This window comes from Mixophyes fleayi, chromosome 2, assembly GCF_038048845.1.
Source record: "Mixophyes fleayi isolate aMixFle1 chromosome 2, aMixFle1.hap1, whole genome shotgun sequence".
NCBI lineage: Eukaryota > Metazoa > Chordata > Amphibia > Anura > Limnodynastidae > Mixophyes > Mixophyes fleayi.
Genome location: NC_134403.1, coordinates 126,949,777 through 126,973,223, shown reverse-complemented (window position 1 = coordinate 126,973,223; position 23,447 = coordinate 126,949,777). Strand labels below are relative to the sequence as shown.

Here is a 23,447-nt window from a genome sequence, read left to right as displayed (position 1 = left end):
TAAACAACTTTGACTAGAAGAGCTTTTTCACATGAACATATTTATCCCATGTATGATCCGTTGCATTTACAGATTTGGATTTAACATAGAAGAAAACTCTTTGCTCCTATGCAATAGCCTTTGGGAATCAGTTCACCGAGGAATGCATTCATGTACAGTTTATCTCTGTATAAACTCCATTGTTTATTTCCCCATATGCTGGTCTGTATAATCAAAGCATATAACGGATATATGCATACAGAAACAGGGGCAAACGCAGGATTTGTAGAGGGGCCACCAGTGGGCTTGACCAGCATGCATGGCTATAATATTAGACAGTGCTTGGCTGCTCTCCAACTCCTCCTATCCCCCTAATATATAATGGTAATGCTGCATGCACTACTGTTAGGTGCACGCAGCTCTCCCTTTTCAAGCAGAGCCGTGGGAAGCGGGGACAGGGTCCAGCCACCTCAATTATACAGTACCCCAGGCTTGGAGGGGGGTTTCTAGGCACTAGGAACCCCGCTCCCCCCTCGGTTTGCCTATAAGAATGTTATCCTGGTCTATAGTCCACGGGGAAACGGGGAACACAACAGATCACACATGGTAACAGGGGTGCAGTGGTAGCAGTAATGAACACAGGCATGGAAATTCATCTGATACAGATCCCTCCGCTTTACTCTTCTGAGGATGCTCTGGGACCACCACTTGTGCAGTGATGCACTGTTTGGACTTTCAGGAAGAAATCAAGCTTAGGATTCTAAAATAAGTCATATTCTTTTCTGGTACACATTTATACACTGGAGTGGGAATGGTGTGCCCTGCTTTACTAAAAGATAAAACACTATCTCTGGTTTATTCTGGGGTTTTTTCTGGGTGAAACCTAATTCTGGATGATCCTGCATTCTTGGGAAAGATGTTCTGAAGTGTCTGAAAAACATAGCAGTCTGGTACGCATACATCTATCTCACCTAAAGGATTTCCATATTATATCCTTAAATACTACACTATTGTGCGCCATATCCCTTTCTTTTCATTTCTAGGTATTTTCCAGTGACACCTTCTGGTCTTTGGGGATTGGTGGCCGCCCGCACATTGGAAAGTGTAAACCAGGCCTGTCCAACCTGCGGCCCTCCAGGTGTTGTGAAACTACAAGCCCCAGCATGCTTTGCCAGTAGACAACCTGTTGATAGCTGGAAGGGCATGCTGGGACTTGTAGTTTCACAACATCTGGAGGGCTGCAGGTTGGACAGGCCTGGTGTAAACTAAGACTGTACGGACAATACTATTCAAAATTAAGTTAAGTTACGCGCCATCAATGTATCATTGTTTGTGCTGTTCTATTGTTTATATATATATATATATATACACACACACATACATATATATATATATATAATATATATATACATACATACATACATACACATATACACACACACACACTCCCACACATGTACACACACACACACACATATATATATACATACATACATACACATATACACACACACACACACTCCCACACATGTACACACACACACATATATATATATATACATACATACATACACATATACACACACATATATATATACATACATACATACATACATACACATATACACACACACACACACTCCCACACATGTACACACACACACACACACACACACACAAACGCACAGGTGCGGGCTGGCCCGGGGGGCGGGGGTAGCGGGCCGCTCAGTCAGACCGCTATTAGGGCCGGGGGGTAGGCCGGCCGCCCCCCGGATGCAACATACCACAATTTTACCCACGGCCGCATCACATGACAGGGGATGTGGCCGCGTCATCAATGATGCGGCCGCATCCCGTGTCATGTGAAACCCACGCCTGCACTCGCACATACACATACACACAGACACACATATAGTGGTTGAGGTGAGCCTGTATACAATGCACTTCCACAATGCTTTGATTACATGGCACCTTGACAGATTTCAAAATATAAAGGTTACAACTGGGGGGCCGAGCAGCTGTTACCCCTTTCCAATTAAAACTTTTAATTTACTCTTAGCTGTAATAACAATTGAACACGTTATTTCACCTCCTCAAACACATCATAATAATAGCTGATATTTATGTTTAACAACTGCAATATGTAGTTCAAATGAGAATGAAAGGGGGGTATAATGTTTTTAATACTAGACCTTCTCGGTCAGTGCATTATGATTGTCCAGCATACTATATTCAGTAATTGACTAGCGCAAAATACAAACATAGGGCTTGATAATCACTAAAGTAAAAAGAAAAAACGAGTCACTGCCTGTTGCTGTGCACTACAGCTAGTAAGACATATTCATTTCCCAACACTGTTGTCCCTTCAAATAAGTTGAATAGTGTTAAGATAACAAATTGTTTATTGCTTAAAGAAAATGCCCAGAATGATTTGCCTATGATTTGATCATACAATTATCACTCCAATCAGCCAACAGTACTGCACAGCATATAATTCCTAGTACTTGTAAGGTGCTCTGCATGAAGAAAAACCAAGCAATCATGAGCACTTCAATGTACTGCAGAAATCACATAGTGTAATTGTGCAACATGTCTATGATCACCTTTTAAAACGAGCTTGCAATTAGATCATTTTAACAGTATAGGGAACCAGATGTATCCAATTTTCTAGGTACTCAGGGAAATTAAGGCTTATATTTAATGTGAAATGCCTACTAACTTTCTTTAAAAATAACAAGATCCAAGAGCATAAAATAACAGCAATACTTTCAGATATGACATGAAATGTAACACATTTAACAGTGTTAGCATGAAATAGGTGAGATTAATTCACTTCATGGTACCACAGAATACATTTGAAACTGCTGCATTTAATTAAAAACAAGAAAATTGTCCAAATACTATATTTTTTGCTTGTACAGATTGTACAAGAATAACATTTAAAATTATATAACTTTTCTTTTGTTATAACGATAATATGCAGCTTCGAATTTGTGTATAATAGATAGTCGCCCCCCACTTACTAACATATATATATATTTTATTATGTCTCGTTATTAACTGTTAGGCAAGCAAGGCCACATTCAGACCATCAGTGAATCCTACTGAGTTTTGAAGGTTATGACCACACTATAGTTCATCTAAAGTTTATAATTGCGAAAGTGTTCCAGAAATCCTTTTGTTGCGGACTATATTAAAATGTACACAGTGCTGCCATATTAAACAAAGATATAAGTTGGATGTATAACCAGATTTTTGGAGGCTGAAATAGGCATGGCCTCATCCAAAATGGATGAGCTCCGGATAAATCAGGGACACTACCAATTCAGTCCCAGTATGGCACATTTTATGTTGCCAGATATAGTACTGTATGTTTACTTTGATTGCACTGTTGAAATGAGTTATATAGGAAGGAATTTATGTCTTTAATCATATCAGATAAGTGTGAACCAGGAGCGCCTCAGCTACTGTTTCAAAGAAACATCTACATTGGCCACTTTAGCAAACAGTACAATGGACCACATCCACAGCTACAAAATGCTTTTAGTACTATGGCTGCAGAGAATATGCAGACAATAATTTGACTAGCAGAGTGAGTTAAGGGCGAGAAGCCCTACTACTGGCGAAAGTGGTGATCGTCTATATAACAAAGGCTTAATGGCAACGATAACACCACTTACACCAGTGATGGCATCAACGGGCAAAGTCCATTTAACAAGTATTGTGGTTGTACGCTTCTCTTGCAGTACTTTACATGTGTTGTACACATCAACATAGAGTATAAAGAAATACAACATACCAAAAGACTCTGCTTTGTGATATAAATGTGTGTGTGGCACAATGGTTACTGAAAACCATACTAACTCATGCACCCTTTTAACCAAAATAATTCCCTCTACAATCCGTTTTAATACATAGAAGTCAATATTAATAAAGATTTATGTAGGAAAATCAAACATATCCCCATTATGGTCTCATTCCAAGTGTCACTTGTTACCATTTATCATTACAAATCTAGTGTCACTAGTACTAATACTAGTAGTCAATAATAACTAGGCCCCTGATTTTTAACTAGCCCGCTACAGCTGGCATTAAACACAGACATAATTACAGTATATCCATCTTCTCTTGTATGTCTACACTACAAACCAGAATCCGTAGAAGAAGTGGTGGAAGTGGTATGCCATACTGCTGTTGATTGTAAAACTATCAAATTTCATTCACGACACTTTCCACACCGCCACTTCTAAACTTCCTGCATTAGACCATACTTGCCTACTCTCCCCGAATTTCAGGGAGTCCTCCTGGACATCCAACAGAGTAGGCCACCCTCTCGGATCCAGCTTCACTGTCTAGTGAAGTTGGTGGGGATTTGATGATGCAATTTGCGGTGATGTTGTGAATCCTGTTCTCACTCCTCCCACATTTGTCAATTGTTTTAAACTAGTATGTACACAATTTACCCAGCACTAGTATTAGTAAAGGAATACATCTAAACTGAAACCTCCTAACCACCTGCCATAATGCATTTTCCTGAACTTCTTTTCCATGAGGGAGATGGTGGCTTAGGAGAAAGGCAAGGTAGATCCACATGCAGGTGAACAGCTTCTGATTGGCTTAAATCTAACTGCTGTTACATTTGTATGCAGTTGTCAAAGTGGGAGTGTGTACACTGGTATGTCATACCGACACTTCTCCTACTACCTTCATTGTAAAACTAACAATTTCCATTCACTTACACTTCCCTTACATTTTTCATACTGCCACTTTGACCACTGGTTGCATTACAGACTGAATCAGGCTGAATCCCATCCTACTTCACACTTGATTAAATACGGGCATTGGGCAAATGTATTATTGGGTCAATTTCTCAGAATTTTACTACTACCACTGGGCTGTTTCAAACTCTCATATTTTATTGAGCAGCCACTAGCAGTAGTAGTTAATTATAGTACAATCTTTCTAAAATGTCTCCAGCAGAGGGGCTCACAGCTCTGCACTCCGCATTATACACTCTTGCATAGCATACTGTATGTTTTTGTTACTGCAACACTACCTGGGTCCCATCTTCTGTCTCATCAAGCCTTCCTTGTCTGGCTCTAAGGTTCCCTTGCTACTCTGTTTGTGCCTGTATGGTTTTGCCTTGCCTTAGTTCCTTATATTACAGTATTATCATTTATATTACCTGACTACATACAATTACTTACAATATTAATTCTGGACAGCAATTGCTCTCTGTCTCAGTATTATTACGTGTCATTCTTATCAGAGAAAGGCTGGCAACTTTTGGCCAGTAGCAAGAACACAAGAACCCACATCGCAAATACTAGAAGAACCCAGGTTCTTGTACATTTGAACTGCTATCATAATGTTATTTTGACTTTTGGACTGATACTTTGATGCCTTTTCCTTTCTTTGTGTTATGTTTTGCATGATTGCTGTTTTGGGTGGACGAATATCCACACATTTGTAGGATCGGAAGCACCTGGCAGATAGAGGAGGTAGAAGTAGAGATACATTAAAAGGGGTCTTCCCCTAGTCCCTAGTTCCAAATGAATGGATTTTAGAAAACACAATGGAAATGTTCAGATATCAAAGAATAAGGAAAAAGTCTTAACAAATCGACATGACATTATACTTCTACTAGCGTTTTTTGTTAAAAAAAAGCCCCAAAACTTGTATAATAAAGACTCTGCTCTGGCATGCCGCCTTGCCTTTCTGAATAATCACAAATCATTGCTTGGGTCCACAAGTGCTTCCAAGCAATTATTTAGAAATATAAACAAGATCCCAGAATATGAAGGCAACAGATGGCTTATTTTTATTAGAAACAGAAAGGAAGCTGAACATGTCAATCTTGAAGAAGAAATTTCACCTAAGAGAGTTGAATAGTTAAATGTCCTGGGATAAACTACGTGTCATCCAAGCGGAGAAACTATAATCCTTTATAAGTCATGACTGGCAAGTCTAGAGTATACAGCATTTTCAATATTTTCTCCATGTTATCGGTTCAAATATGTCTACTCTCATTTACATACAATCCATTTGCCAGGAGAAAGCAAATAATAAAGGATGCAGATAAAAAATTATGAATGAAAAACATAACTATTCAAGGAGCAAATAGCTACCCATGACAATTAATTACTGAATCAGAACCTTCTTAAATTCTGGCCAATAGGTCCACGGTATACATTATTATGGCCAGAGCTGTCCATCCCCAGGCTGCGCATCTGTATGCTGCCTAGTAAGGGTGTGACCACGATTTGTCCATACAGTCACTTTGCCCAGCCTGTAAGGTGGCACAGATGTGGTAGTGGATGGTACCAGAGCTCCATCTGCCCCAATTCCACTTGTTTAGTCTAGAACAGCTATTTGTAAAATTATATACTTTGAAGTAAGAATATTATTACCCCAAGACCCCCTGGCAAGATATGTTGAACGGGGTATCCATAGCTTTCAGCACGGGAATCGTAAGTGTAAAATGCAGCTGAGATGGAGATTTCCCTGTGGGTGGATTATTTTTTTACATAAACATCAAATATATATATGTAAAAAATCCACCCACAGTGAAATCTCCAATGTAACCAATTAATACCTTAAAGACTTGGTTACTCTTAAACATTTAACAAGTATTCTTTATTGGTACTAACGTTAAAGTGTTGAGGTTATTTGACAGAAAGTGATCATACTGCAGGATTAATCTTGTTCACTCAAATCTTATTCAACTGACCCACACATCACCTTACAGTCTGTCTGTGCGCTACTCAAAGCATAATAATATAAGAAGTTGCCAGTGATCCTGTCATGTAAGGACTCTCAGGTAAGTAACACTTCACAGTTCTGATCCACACACTAAGTGCTGATCCACACAAACAACCTGCATGAGCATGCTCTGGATGAAAGATATTACTACTTACACACCCATGAAATATCAGATCTCGACCAAGCTCATTGAACTGCTAGCTAGCTTAGCACTTGTAAAACTACTGGGCTGAGTTCCCTTTAGAAAACAAATGGCCGCTTTATCGTTATATGGTAACCATATTGGCCATTCATAACACAGTATCAGCAAAGGTCTGCTCGCTCCAAAACACAATTCTTAAAAACATATTTGGTTTAAGAAATTTTCAGATCACATTTTATATATGTTGTAAATAATTGTCTATTTCAGAAACATTCATATTCAACTGCTCGGTGAAACCACACATGTCTGTTGCAGTTAATCTCATAATCCATAATGATTTTGCTTTCAGAAAAGATACATGTCTGTCACAACCTCTATTATACATTCTCACACGTTCCAACCCGATAAACTTAATTACACACTTTGCATAAAGATCCAGCATTCTGGATAGGTTATAGGAAGTGACCCTCTTTAAAGGATTCATTAACTAAACATTCATTTGCATTGGAGAAACAACAACTTGGCTTGAAAGGAAATAAAAACAAAATAAGAATATGTTATTTTGTCAGTTTTATAGGGGAATATACAGTATGTAGTTCCATTAATTGCAGCCCAATATGTGGTATATGTAATGTGGTTTACATACAAATGTATATTCATTGAAGTCAACTGTCACTCATTAAACTGTTACTCTGAAATCCTGCAATATGACCAACTCCTAATAAATAACAAGAAATCATAACACTTTTCTATAGAGTTTTAATGTTGTTTCTAATAAGGGAAAAATACCCACTTTGTTACATAGTTTCAAGCAAACACATCTATGCTTTTATGCTTGCTGGTACCATTTTAAAGAGTAAATGAGGGCTGTATTCACAGTGGCTCATTTTATTTAAGGTCAAGCACACTACTTGACAAGTTCCAGATTTCTTAGTTCTCAGTTGCTTTTGGTATCCTCCTAAAATAGAAACTCTAATCTGACTGAGACAAAGACCATTTTGTTAAAAGTATTTAGCCAATGGAAACTCTTTCATTTTTTTTTATATAAATTACATAAATTAAGGATTTCTGTGAAATCCTATCACAAATCCTGAGATGTAATTTAAGGTACACAAACATTTAAAAGCATACATCTAATATGAAGAATCAAAAGAGTATCAGCTCTGGTTCCAAAACTCTGTGGGTCAGAGTCAGTAAGGAGAGTAAGGCAAAAAGAGTAAATTTGATCCTGGACAAACCATGTTACAATGCATGGGGTGCAAATTAGTTTATTATTTTGCACATAAGGGAAATACTGGCTGCTTTGTCGTGTAGCACACAAATACTTGACAGCTTTACTTTTACACTGAAATTTAAAAGTTGATCTAGGACATCCCTTCCCAAACTATAAATCTGTCTCCACATTTTTAAATTTACCTCCCCCTCCAAATCAACATGGTTTTACCAAGGTGCAATGTTACTCCTAATTTTTTTTATTATTTGCTCTTCTCAATGATTTAGGCCGTGTGTGTGTGTGTGTGTGTGTGTGTGTGTGTATATGTCCCTAAAAGAAATAGTGTAAAATAAGAATATGCAGTAGATAGAGTTGGACACACTTTATGTGAAGAACGCAGATGTAAATCGCGTAAAAAGGAAACATTTATTACTGTAAGCAGAGGAGATACGTGCATCTAGATAATAGATATGTTTAAAGTGTATGCTACGTTATTAGCACATCATCTTGCGGTAGAGACGTCAGTCAACATCATCAATCAGCATCGATTTTTTATTAACTTATTGTAGCATCAGTAGAACATGGTTATAAATGTGCTATTTTTATAAAATAATTTTCCAGTTAAACAGTAAAGTAATAATTACCCTGCAAATGTACAGAGCCAAATAAGCAACACGTCAGCAGTTCTTGGGATCTTGGATGATAGCCGTCATTAAATAGGACTATGTGAATTTTCAGCAAGTAGTTTATCAAAAAACATTAATGTGTCAAAGAAGTCAACCTGTGGGATCCCGACTCCATATGTTCCTCGTAAAACAACAGATAATGTTACCTAAAGGGACCCTGGCACATCTGGTAAGAGGCTTTATATAAAAAAAAAATAGTCCAGGGGTTTACAACACATTACACAGAATGTGTTAAAGATTTTAAGTGAATATGCCACTTACATCAGGTACAAGTGCTAAGACAATATTACTTAATGATCAACTGGGTGTCATTTATAGTAGAGAGGTATCATGGAGAAATGTGCACCTATTTTTCCTCTAGTGTATGACTATTTTACCTTATGCACACACATATGTAAATGCTGCAGCACGCCTAAGTTTCCATGATAATAGCATCTGGTATAGGCAGACTTTTCCGAATTGAGCATTGCAATGTTATGTCTAAGCCTAGCCTAGCTGTGTAGATACTGGGAAAATATTTAGCTCTTTGCTACACTAATCAATTGGTTTGGTCGTAAGCAGCCTATCTGGCTGGCACAACCGGTACCCCTAGTGGGTAAGGAATCCCCAAGGACAATATTGGATAAAGTAAAGGTACTTTATTGCCAAAACCACAACACAACACTTTTAAGAATAAGTAGCAGAGGATTCGCCACACCAAAACAAATTTCAAAATTTGCGAATATGCAACCAGCTCAAGATCTGCAGGCATTGCTAACAATCAGGATGCCCCCAGTTGGTTGGATACACTTATGACCTTAAGGGGGGAATTTAATTGACCGGGAGATCTTTTTTAACACATTTTAACGCGCTGTTTTTTGTCATTTTCGAGCGTGTTAACTTTACCCGAGATTCAATTCCATTTTTAATGCTGCAGTTTTTTTTCATGAAACAGTCCTCTCGCACTCCAGTAGAAGGTCTATTGAAAGTATAGGGTGGTTTAGAACCTGATTTTCTTGGGGGAAAAAAATAAAGAAAAAAAAAAAAAAAGGAAAATAAAAATCACTAATTAAATATATTTATGCATGTTTTTGGTACAAATATGTATGTGCTAATGTGTTATGACATGGTATAGATGATTCTATAGTAAAAAATAGTGAAATAAAAAAATGCTAAAGAAAGTACTGTAATGTAGATATTATCAAATAGAATGGTTGTGTAATGCAATCTAATGTATGAAAATGTATGCCAATACTTTTTTTGTGTTATACATGACCGCGTTAAACACTCCCCTTCACTCCTTTAAAAACTCGCAAACACCAATGATTAACGCGCGGGGGCAGCGTTCCTTCTTTTTCAATTGAATTGCATGAGTTTTAACGCTGCGTTAACTAAAAACGGTCGCTGTAGGAGTGATTTTTTTTTTAACGCTGTGGGAAAAAAACAACAACTCGCGGTCAATTGAATACCCCCCTAAATGACAATAGCTCCTTTAGGAGGACACGTTAACAACTGTTGTGGTGACTAGAGAACCCACCTAGTAACATTTTAGAGCTGTGCAACATAATACACATACATCAGTATAACAAATGCAATACTTTAACTGCATTAACAAGTACAGGTGACAGGAGATGTCAAGCAGGCTTTATTTTCAAAAGCACCATGCTCTGCCTGCCCCACCCTTTCTCGCCGCTTCTTAAATTCGGCGAGTCTTGTTGTTCTGTTGCTGAGCAAGTGATGATCGCAGGACCAGCTGAGCTGTGGGGTATCCATCTGTTTTTCTCATCCCTTTTTCTGAGAATACAGGGGAGGAAAAAGTGTAAGTTTCATTTTGGAAAAAACCGTGAGAGAATATAATGGAGCTGGACTCAGTCTAGCAAATGGAGCCCTGATAAGAGCAATAAGGTGTTTATAGCTTAAAGTATATGTATAAAGCTCAGTTGAAAGTAGCCGAAAGAGGTTTAGCCAGCCAGGAGCAGAGCCGGATTTAGACCTCATAGGGCCCTAGGCAGGATACTGTTTTTGGGCTCCCTCCCTGAAAAAATCCATAGCACTATATTTTTGCAGCCTACCATATACCCCTATAGTTACGTAGAAGTGAAAGCATGTGCCGCCGCATGCCTACCATATACCCCTATAGTTAAGTAGATATGAAAGCATGTGCCGCCGCCAAAGGAGGTGAGGGCGTGGCTTGCATCTTTGGGGGCGTACCTAACATGTGAAAAGAGCAGGGCCACCCTGCTGCAGAAAAAGGCACCCCTAAATAATTACCAAGCAGTCACGTTTTTTTAAGTAGTTGGGTCCAAACAACTTAATAAATATTGAAGTCAGGGCAGAAATACTTACTTAAGTGGTTTGCCAAAATAATACGCATAAATCCAAGTATGTGCTCTTGTCACTTTTTTCCCTCTATCATCACACTGTGCCCCTTCATTGTCACTTTTGCCCCTTCACAATATCACATGTGCCCTTTCACCATCACCTCTGTGCCCATCACCACCTCTGTGCCAATCACCATCACCACCTCTGTGCCCTTCACCATCACCACCTCTGTGCCCTTCACCATCACCACTTCTGTGCCAATCACCATCACCACCTCTGTGCCAATCACCATCACCAATTCTGTGCCCCTTTACCATCACCACCTCTGTGCCCATCACCACCTTTGTGCCCATCACCATCACCACTTCTGTGCCAATCACCATCACCACTTCTGTGCCAATCACCATCACCACCTCTGTGCCCTTCACCATCACCACCTCTGTGCCCATCACCACCTCTGTGCCCATCACCATCACCACTTCTGTGCCCCTTCACCATCACCACCTCTGTCCCTCCGTTGTTTTCTTACCTTTCTATTGCCTTTCTTCTCCGGTGCGCTGCTCCTCCTCGGTCAGTCCAAACAGATTTAAAAGAAAAAAAAAAAGAGAGTCACGTGATCGCTCGTCGGGTCCCGGCAGCCTCTCCTCCTCTCTCTCTATCACTGAGACACTGAGACCCCCCCCTCCCCCGATTCGCGGCACCCGACCCCCCCTCCCCCGACTCGCGGCACCCCCCACCCCCCGGCAGGAGTCGCGCGCGGGGGGGGGGGGGGGTGCCGCGAGTCGGGGGAGGGTCTGAAGTTTTTTTTGGTTTTGTTAATTGCTCCTGTCCTCCCCAGCTGTGCCCCCCGAGAGCCGCTAGGCCCTAGGCAGGTGCTTAGGTTGCCTAGCGGTAAATCCGGCCCTGGCCAGGAGAGAGGCTAATTGAAGGTCCATAGTTGGTTTATAGCTGGCTAAGGGTGCTCTTAAAAGAGCAGTTGAAACTAGTGAAGGTTGCTGTTGCAGTGGATCTCTTTAAACGTGTAGGTGGAGGTGACCACCTAGTGGATGGCAGGCTACATTCCACTGCCATGTGCTCTATGGGAGGTGGAAGATGGTGGTGGCAGTGCGTCCTTGCAGCCAGAAATGACAGTTTATACAGGGTTTGTAGAGGTGTGGTCAATAATATCCAATATGTATTATCCCTGTGTGCCTGGGACTTCTCCAGGCATATCCCTGAATTACTGTTGCTAAACAATCCCATAGTCATCCTTCTGGATCAAGCTATTGAAGTTGTGCGCCCTGGGGTGACGAATCTCCCACTGCCCTATTTGCAGTTCTGTCCTTTCATCTTCTTTAATTTTTCAACTGTGAGTTTTATAGTGCATTTATTAGGCCTTAAGCAAATGTGTTGAACACATAATATTTTTTTACCGCATGTGTTTGAGGATAATGGAAAAAAAAATATATGTATACAAACTAAATGATCCTTATCCCAAATGAACCTCTTACATCCCCATTAAATAGCATTTAGTTGATTGTTTCACATCTGTTGTTAGCTTAGATGTAAGTGCACACATGTGCAGCGTCAGACTGGCCCACCGGGATACCGGTAAAACCACCGGTGGGTCCCGCTGCCTTATGGCCACACCCCCTTTTAAAAGTGGGCGGAGCAGGGAGCTTGCTGTCCTCCTCGGTTTTTCCTTGCTGCTCCAAATGCGATCGCAGCTGACAGTGTCTCGGATTTTCATCTTTCCTGACCTCGTGTAACAGTGTAATTTGTTTACTTGCAAAGTGTAAGGAAAGGTTGGCAGTGTTAATGCAGCGCTGCAGTAGTTTGTTCACAGCTTGTAAAATGGGACTTTCCCCCTCCCACCCACTTCTACAAACCTGTTCCTCCATTGGTCCCTACAACTGCCGCCTGTCACTGATTGGGTGACTGTGCTGCCCATTCCTTCACTGCACACTTCCTTTTGTAAATTCCCAGTCTTGACTAAGCTAATAGTTTAAAGATATTTACTGAAAGCATGTAAATCAGGGGCGCACGCAGGGGGGGTTTCTGGGTCTCCAGAAAACCCTCCCCTCCGCTAAAGAAGTGCCCCTACATAGCGGCACTGTACTATATAGCAGCCGCGGTGCTGTCAAAGAAACGTCCGCGGTGGTGCTCAGGTTTTTTTTTTGGGGGGGGGGGTTTGGGTGGGGGAACCCCCCCCTTGAAAATCCTGCGTGCGCCCCTGTAAATGATACATGGAATAACCACAGGTGAAAAGTCCATGGGACCAGAAGACAAGCTTTGAGGTTTATGTGAGCTCTTATAGGTGTTTCCTAACTTTTCTCTGGCAACAGGTTAGAAGTGACTAAACTCGGCCACTAGTGGATACATTGCAGGCTATATGTGAGTACACAAGGAGGCTGTGTTTTAAATAAGCGTCTAAACATGGCAATGCTAAACTTTGTCTTCATGCTCGTTGCAGTTAGTGGAAAAAAAGGATCCTAAATTTGGCCCGTTTTGCCATCATATATTATGAATAGTACATGATGTTAGAGTGGAATTGTATGATTATTGATTTAATATCTATCATGTGCTAAGCTTTAGATGCTAATATGTTATGCTATGACTTTAAGAGAAATTAAGCAGATATTATTTTCAGTTTAAAAAGACAAATTATTCAAGGTTGGCCACGCAGCGCCATGTTCCCATCAACGAAAACATTCCAAGAACATGTAGCAACGTTCTTGATAAGATAAAACCCAAGGACTCAAAGATGGGGGCAGCACAAGGATATTGGCAAAAAGCTTGGAAAGAGATAACACACAAAGAAGAAAGAGTTGTTTGATCTTTGATGCAAAACTGAAATATATATATTGTTAATTGATTTTCTCTCATTATTTTACTGTCTTATAATTGGTTGTTCAGAATCTATACCCCTAGACTTACATGTATAAAAATAAGCGCTGAAGTGGTCTCAAATTGGAACAGAATAAAGCTGCTCAGCATTATATCATACAGGTGTTGAGTATTTTCTGTTCACCAGTCGACTGAAAACAAAGAAAGATCTGACTGACATTGAAGGTGCTTGATAGAAGTATCGGTGAACCCCGATACCCCAACATTTATGGGGGCTAGATCCGGGATGCTCCAATATCTCCACACCTGACGCCAAACTCCACTGATGTCCAGAGAACTGCTGAACTAAATCCGGTGAGTAAGAAAAGTGTAGATTTCTACCTTCTTACTCAGTTCAGTATTTCTTTGTATGTCTAAGGAAAGTCAGTTGAGGTGATTAGAGGGTATTCTATGAACCCAATGTACAGTCAGAGGAAAGGATAATGAAATGATAAATGTATGGATACTGTAGATTATGATGGATGTAGACAATTTTAGTTAGAAGATAATAAGAGAGGTGTATGTAAGAATTGTACCTGCTGCATTGTTCTGAGAAAATATTCAGGTTGCAAGGGACCTAGACTAGAGTGTGTTACAACTACAAATGCATATTACGGTTTTGTAAGTAATGAAAAAGAACTATATTTTATGTTAGGGTGCATTTGAATGAAGAAATACTACATACTGGCCACAAAATCATATGTTACCAGATTATAAACCTATATGTCCATACACTGACTTGAGGGGAAGAATCGGATCAGCCATAAATGCCAGCCTTTTAATCTACAGCCAATAAACCTTACATCTGGTGTTCCTATGGCAGACTAGGAGGTAAAGGATTAAAGATACTTATAGTCTGTACAAAGGGGAAAATTGTATTACCTTATTTCACTTATAAGACATTGTATCCCAGATACTGACAGTACTGTGACCAGTAACCCAGTAAATGGGGGCACAGAACAGTAAGATGCCTACTATAGGCAAGCCTATGGATATAATGAAAAAGAGAGAAGGTAGTAAAGCTCTTAAAAGAATTCATAAAGTACTCAAGAGAGCAGGATTTCCCCCAGAAGGGACATTAGACTTAGAGAAATGGTATGGGTTTTATTTGAATAATAAAGAATGGATAAAAAGGCTTGGCTATGAAGATCAGGTCAATGTGTGGATATGCTAAATGTATGTTTGATCCTGCGCAGCTGAATGAGTGAGATGTGCCCCTCCCTTATTCTGTGTAAAAGATTTCAGTGTGTTGAGATAAGAAGCACTCTGTTTTTTGTTATCTGACAATGTATGTAATGCTGATAAAATATGCCCGGAGTGCTGAGTGATAATGACATGTTGAGGCTAACTTGTATTCAGTGTAATGCTGGGACTTGTAGTTCCACAGCAGTAGGCTGGAAGGTATCAGCTGATTTTTCTTTCTCTGTATGTGAGTTTTGTCTCCGTCTTACTTCGTGTGAGGGAGATCTGTGTTTGTCTGTCTTGTCTGTTTATTTTTTTTTTTTTTACAAGAGACATGTTTCAAGGTTAAAGAAGTTGTACATTTTGTAAATAATATAATGCCTGCCTGCTTAATTCTAAGCTTTTAAAGAGATGCATAACAAGTGTTGAAATGTTTTGGTCCGTCATTACACGATTCAGTGGACGGACAAGTTGGCTGGGGTCCAACAAGCCGTTTCTGTATTTGAACAAAATAATTTTGTTTCTGAAATTTGAGAAAAATAGCTTTCTCTTTAATGAAGTTGAAAATTGTGGGAGTGAGCCTTTACATGAAGATATATATTACAAGCTGTTTTTATCTGTGTGAAAATGGCGCTGATGAATGTTCTCAGAAATAAGGAGGGTTTGTTATGCCCATAAAGAAATGTTACGAGATAAAATGTCGTCTGTGAGCGAGAATTGTGAATATATATTTGTACTTTAAACATGGAAATCACAGAATCTGGAAATATGTGTGAATATTTGGTTTACAAAGAGATGATGAGAAAGGAGTGGCTTTGAACACTCGCCCAGGTCTCGTCACTTTGACATTCCCTGTTTGTGAGATTAGGGACTACCCCTTTGAGGAAATCAGTTTTTCATTGCATGGAACGCATAGCGTCACAGTTAAGCTACAAAGAGAAACTTTTAAACAAGTGTCGTATTAGCAGCTGTTCAATGTGAATTAATAACAGTTACTGTAATTCCTAGTGAATAAATGTTAATCTCTATGCAAAAGTTTTTTTCTTCACAGAAGCTCTCCAGCTACAAAGCACCCTTTCAATCCAGATTGAATTTATCCAACTTCCAATGAATAGAAGTTTGCAATGTTTTGATCCACAGCTACAACAAACATAAGTAAAAACTAATCAAGAATTTAAAAACCGTAGACTCTGCTGAGTAATGATTACCTTGTTTTGGAAAGAGATATTAGAGTTTATGTACTATTCACATAGCAAATGCATGAACCAGATGGTTTTTCTGTATGTGCAGAAAGCAAAAGGTTTTTATTTTTATCCTCATAACAATTTTGAGTCAATCAGTGTTGTAAACGCATTCACTGCCATTATTTACTGTGCTATAATAGTAGTATACTGCAAGTCCTTCTTTGTATCGTGGGTATGGTAATGCATTGATGGGAATTCAATATTTGTAAGGAAATGAAAAAGATTTAAGACTTTATGAGCTATTATCTGTGTTTTTGCATTAGCATTTCTGGGTGATAGTAAGACATTTACACTCTCCACTGAGCAAAACCAAATGTTTAACCAATTTTAAGCTAAAGCAACTTCAGCACCAGCACTGGCTTTGCCAGATTGTGACAGAGCTACTCAAGCACACAAATTGAAGGCTTCACTCAAGATAATGCCCAACATCGCAGACTGTTTAAGACCAGATTCCTCAATGGCCTTTCTGAAACATATCGTCAACAATTGTTTCTTATAAGACCAGAAGTAGTAACAATGGAAATGCAATCTATGCTCCAAGTTCTGGAAGATATAGAAGACCGGGAAAAGGAGAAGCAAAGGAAAGCCAAAGACAAATCTCAAACTCAGAAAATTACCATTCATGTGGTCCAAGAGAATCAAGACTGGAAGGTTCGTATAGACACAAGAGGTGCACCAAAGCAACAAATAAAGGAAAAAGAAAACATGACTCTGGAAGAAATGAAAAAGCAAGGCGTTTGTTTCTTTTGCAAACAGAGAGGGCACATGAAAAGAGATTGTAACCAAACTCTGAAAGATGACTTAACTAAAGGCCTAATGAATATCATATTACCCAATGGTCAAGAACGTGAGTGTCTAATTGATACTGGAGCAAGCCGCACTGTATTAAGAAAACAGGAGGTACCTCAACAACTATTAACAGAAATTTATTTACCTGCTACAGGCCTAGCAGGAAAAGAAGTAAAACTAACAGAAAGTAAACCAGTCACACTTTTAGTAGGTGAAGAGACAATTGAAGTACCAATACAATTTCTCACTTCCTCATCTTGTCCCTATAATCTGTTGGGAGCAGATGTACTTTCAAAGATACAAGCCAGCATCAAATACACCCCAACTGGAGTAAAACTCACAAGTCAACTCCCATCTCCAGTCCAAGAAGAGCTTACAGCAGCAATCTAGATGCTAGAGCAGATGAGCACATGTCACAAGGATAAGACTGTTAATCTACCAGATTGGCTGAACATAGTACCAGACAAGTTATGGTCCAAAGGAAAACACGATGTGGGCACACTTAAAGTAAATCCTGTAAAACCGACACTAAAGCCAGGAACACATCCTGTCTCAATTAAACAGTACCCACTTGCTGCAGCTCAAACCAAAGCGATATCAGAACAAATACAAGAATATCTACAAATAGGGGTGTTAAGAAAATGTCGCTCTCCTTATTCTACACCCCTATTCTCAGTAAAGAAACAAGATGTCGGACAAGGGGGTGCAATACTGGATGGTTTATGACCTAAGGAGGTCAACAAAAGACTTCTGATCAACACTCCCATTGTACCCAACCCCCACACTTTGCTTAATCAGATACCGCCAAATGCAAAATGGTTTTCAGTAATTGACTTGGCAAACGCTTTCTTCTCAGTCCCAATCACAGAAGATAGTCAATTCCTTCTAGCCTTCACCCATGATGGAAACCAATATTGTTGGACAAGACTCTCTCAAGGAGGAGCCACCAGCCCAATGCACTAATTCTACAAGGATGGAGGCCTATCAATCCAACTACTCAACTCATTCAATATGTAGATGATCTCATGGTGGCTGCGGAAGCTGAAGAAGAATGCAAAGCAGAAACACTGTCATTACTTTGTTTTCTGGCCGAACAAGACTGCAGAGTATCACCAAGCAAGTTGCAACTAGTACAGGAAAAAGTAATATTCTTAGGACATTGTATCTCTGCAGGAACCAGACATCTTACAACTGAAAGAGTTAAAGTTATACGAGACATGAAGACACCAAAAACAGTCAAAGAAATTAGAGCCTTTTTGGGACTCCTCGGATATTGCAGAGAGTGGATTCCCTCAGCTTCAATTCTTATGCAACCATTGTATGAATGCTTGAGGAAACAACAGAGAACAGAACCACTCAATATAACTGAAATAGAGAATGCAGTGCAAGCCTTGAAACATGCTATCTCTACTGCACCAGCACTTGGACTACCAGACTATCTGAAGCCTTTCACATTGTTCTGCTATGAGCAGTCAGGACATGCTCTAGGAGTCCTCACACAGAAACATGGAATGAAGCAAAGGCCACTGGCCTATTATTCTGCACAACTCGATCCAGTTATAAGAGGCTCTCCATCATGTATACAAGCAGTAGCAGCAGCAATACTGAAAGAAAAGGTAGCAGATATGGTATTGGACCATGCACTTATTATTCAAGTTCCACATGCAGTCACAGAAATTCTTAATCAAGCAAAAACAAGACATTTGTCTGCAGCTAGACTAACTAAATATCAGGTAGCCTTGCTCAGCGCCTCACATGTAACAATTACCAATTGCACAGTCCTCAATCCAGTAACCCTGCTCCCCATTGATGATTCAGAAGAGGGGAGTAAGGGGAGTCGCAAAGAAGATGAATCATCAGACAGGGGATATGAGGACCTGAGTGAAGTGTCTGAAGAAGAAACTGAAGAAATACACACACAAAAATTTTCACATGATTGTTTGGAACTTATGAAATTAGAGACTTCAGCTTTGCATAATGTTACTGACACACCACTTTCAGATGCAACCCTAACTCTTTATGTAGATGGATCTAGATACTATGTGGATGGAGTTCCATATACAGGTTATGCCATCACAACTGAGGAAGAGGTGCTTGACTCAGGAACACTGTCTAATGGAGCATCAGCACAAGAAGCAGAATTGATAGCTCTAACTAAAGCTTGTGTATATGCAGAAGGACAAAAAGCCAATGTATATACAGATTCACATTATGCCTGGGGAGTGGCGCATGACTTCGGTCCCATTTGGAAAAGCAGAGATTTCCAAGAATCAAATGGAAAACCCATCAAACATGCAAACTTGATTAATGAACTGTTTAGAGCATTGGAACTCCCTAAACAAGTGGGAATTATAAAGGTTCAAGCTCACACTAGAGAACAAACTCCAGAAGCAAGAGGAAATAACTTTGCAGATCAAGCAGCAAAAAAGGCAGCCCTCCAACCAAAGAATACTACATTTCTTGTAGACTCAACAGAAGGTGACACAGACAAATTTCAATTCCCAGACCTACAAAGCCTTAAAGACTTTCAGAAACAAGCAACAAAGGAAGAAAAGAATAAGTGGGAAAAAGAAGGTGCACAGCTTGATGAGCAAGGAATATGGTCAAAAGAAAATAAATGGTGCCTACCAAGAGCCTTATACCCAGTAATGACTCAGATTGCACATGGACAAGTACATCATTCCAAAGAGGCAATGACTAATAGGGTATGGAAAAATTGGATTGCCCCTGGATTCAACTCTGCGGACACAAACTATGTGGCAGCTTGCTGGATATGTGGAATACACAATCCAGGGCAAAGAGTAAAGACCCCAGGAGGAAGCATTCCAAAGGCTTTCTATCCCTTTCAGAGACTTCAGATCGACTATATACAACTTCCTAAATGTGGTACCTACGAGTATGTGTTAGAAGGAAAAGCTACTGCTAAAAATACAGCAAAGAAATTAATCTCAGAAGTCATCTATAGATATGGCATACCTGAAGTTATTGAATCAGATAGAGGTACAACCTTTACAGAAGAGATAATGAAGCATGTAATGAAGAACTTGGGAGTATCACAAGCTTTTCACACTCCTTATAGGCCACCAGCAGGTGGGAGGGTAGAAAGGCTTAATGGTGACATTAAATTGAAACTACAGAAAATGATGCAAGAAACCAAAAAGACTTGGTTAGAATATTTACCAATAGTTCTGTTTAACATTAGAACTACACTTATGAAGAGACACAGGTTTAGCACCAAATGAGATACTGTTTGGCACAGCACACAGAACAGGCTGTTATTTTCCATAGCAACTACAGCATGTACATGGTGATTTGTTGAATTATGTTGCTTTATTACAGAAACAACTAACTGAAATACATGGTCAAATGTTCTCCTTCATTCCAGACCCTAATTTTGATACAGGTACCCATAAACTGCTATCTGGGGACTGGGTGGTCATAAGAAAGCGCATCAGGAGACGTCTTGAACCCAGATATAAGGGTCCTTATCAAGTCCTGTTGATGACTCCCATGGCAGTGAAAGTACAGGAAAAAGACACCTGGAAAGTCTTTAAATCAGGGGAGTCTTGTTCTGATAAATAGAAATGACTGTCTTATGGTATTGATATGTCTTACCAGAATATTTCTGCCTGAAGTAGGGGTCAAGGCCTCCCTAACCCAGTATGAAACAGACAGATAAGTGACAAATTGCCTATGTCACTGTGAGAAACAGAAGGGGAAGGAGTGCTCAACAATTTGCACTCATAGGAGAATAAACTTTGAAAATGCCTTTGTTAATACATAACCTCATTGGCAAAGTTGTCAGCAATGATTCATTTTGAATATTGGGAATATTGCCATTAGTAGCAAAGGGTTTGGCAATCCAGCTCATTGTATATGTGGTAGAGACAATTGTTATATGGCTGATTAAGAAATTACTGACACTTGATTGTTGTTCCTGCAGGAAAAATAATGAGCTTCCAGAACCAGTAATGATCACAGAAATTTCTACAAGTTTAATGTCTGAGACAAACAGTGAACATTATCAGCAATGGTCAACAATCAAACCAAAAACCTGCACAGTCTGCAACAAGAGATTGACAGTGACCATCGAGAAACCAGAATGAAAATTGATGTCCTATTCATTAGTGGAACATATTTGTTAATGAATCTTATTCCATATAGAAAGCAATGAATATCTTGATTCATCCATTGATACTAATTCTTCTTGTACTAACTATAATGATTATATGGAACTGCTACTTAACATGTAATACAAGAAAGCTTTTGAATAGATATCAGCAAAGTATTCCCCTCTATGCACCGAGATAAAACATTAAGTAGGGAAAGAAAAGTTATGGTGATAAAGTACCAGAGATATGTGCTTAATGAATTCTTGTTCTAATCATATGGGGTCCTTATGATACCATATGTTTAAATGTAGGTACTAACTGTCTTCTGCTGAGTATCGCCATGACTGATAGGTAGAGGTTAATAGTTGATATTTAATCAAAGAGGGGAATGTTAGAGTGGAATTGTATGATTATTGATTTAATATCTATCATGTGCTAAGCTTTAGATGCTAATATGTTATGCTATGACTTTAAGAGAAATTAAGCAGATATTATTTTCAGTTTAAAAAGACAAATTATTCAAGGTTGGCCACGCAGCGCCATGTTCCCATCAACGAAAACATTCCAAGAACATGTAGCAACGTTCTTGATAAGATAAAACCCAAGGACTCAAAGATGGGGGCAGCACAAGGATATTGGCAAAAAGCTTGGAAAGAGATAACACACAAAGAAGAAAGAGTTGTTTGATCTTTGATGCAAAACTGAAATATATATATTGTTAATTGATTTTCTCTCATTATTTTACTGTCTTATAATTGGTTGTTCAGAATCTATACCCCTAGACTTACATGTATAAAAATAAGCGCTGAAGTGGTCTCAAATTGGAACAGAATAAAGCTGCTCAGCATTATATCATACAGGTGTTGAGTATTTTCTGTTCACCAGTCGACTGAAAACAAAGAAAGATCTGACTGACATTGAAGGTGCTTGATAGAAGTATCGGTGAACCCCGATACCCCAACAATGACAAGACAGACATGCGAGTACAAAACACAAATGCGATTTGCAGAGAAGTCTGGGAAATTACATATGCCTATAGGTGGGGAAAACCACCATGGAGGGAGAAAAAGAGCTATTTTTTGTATACAGGAAAGTACTTTTTTTTATTGTTGCACACATCAAATATCAAAATATGAGTCCCTCTAATCAATGCATTGAGTACCTGAAATGCTGTGAACTCTAGGCCTTGCTTCCTGAATGTGTTTTTTTCACAGCTAAGTACTCCATAGTATGGGGAGCATCCCCACCAGTAGTACTTCATTGACATGCTGCTTTTTTGTGTAAAATACACATGTACTTCTCATGCACGACAAAAAAAAGCATACATCCATAGCAAGATTTTTTTTTTCTGTATCTTATACTTATGTCCCTTTATGCCTGGAGCGGTGATATGGGAGAGGGAAGGTTTGGGCAAGCATAGGCTGTGTACAGTAAGGGTGTGTTCTGGTAATTGCTACTCAGTTAATATATTGATGCATATGCAGATACACCCTTCAAGAGGCAGATTCCTTGTAAGTGCTACATGGCTGGTGCATATATACACATTGATTTTTATTAGCAACACTATCTAGCTGCTTCTGGTTGGCTGTTTGCAGATTGACTCCATTCATGGGTAGCATGGTGGCATAGTGGTTAGCACCTCTGCGTCACAGCACTGAGGTCATGAGTTTGATTACTGACCATGGCCTTAATGTTCTGAGTCTAGTGCAGCCTTGACTAACCTGTGGCAGTCCAGATGTTGTGAAACTACAAGTCCCAGCATACCCTTCCAGCAATAAGCTGCTATATATTGGCAAAGCATGCTGGGGCTTGTAGTTTCACAACACCAGTAGTGCCACAGGTTAGCCAAGCCTGGTCTAGCGGGACAACCCCGATTTTTGGTGACTGTTCTGCCCAATCTAAGGGGCAGGTCAAGACTGTGTACTCTTTATATACACACTGCATTCTTTACACACTACACTATGGTGCTAGCTGTCCTTTGTGGGCTGACCACTCCCCCTCTAGTGTCTGGTCTCGCCTGTATGATGGCTGGCCACACCCCCTCTGGTGGGCCCCTAGCATTGCAGTCCCCCGGTGGGCCCTTCATGCCCCAGTCCGACACTGCACGTGTGATCCCCGTGCACAGGAGAAGAAGCAAAGTACAAGCTGGGGTGTTGTCCAATTGCCCATATT

General features: G+C 39.7%; 1 protein-coding gene and 1 long non-coding RNA gene across 4 annotated transcripts in view; one reads left to right on the top strand and one right to left on the bottom strand.

The window, feature by feature from the left end:
• The window catches only part of NALCN (sodium leak channel, non-selective), a 431,975-nt gene that overhangs the window by 240,945 nt on the left and 167,583 nt on the right, over positions 1-23,447 (bottom strand). The window lies entirely within an intron of this gene.
• On the top strand, positions 16,013-22,130 carry LOC142141453 (uncharacterized). The gene is made up of 2 exons (XR_012688676.1): positions 16,013-16,285; positions 20,549-22,130. It is a non-coding gene; the product is annotated as an uncharacterized LOC142141453 (long non-coding RNA).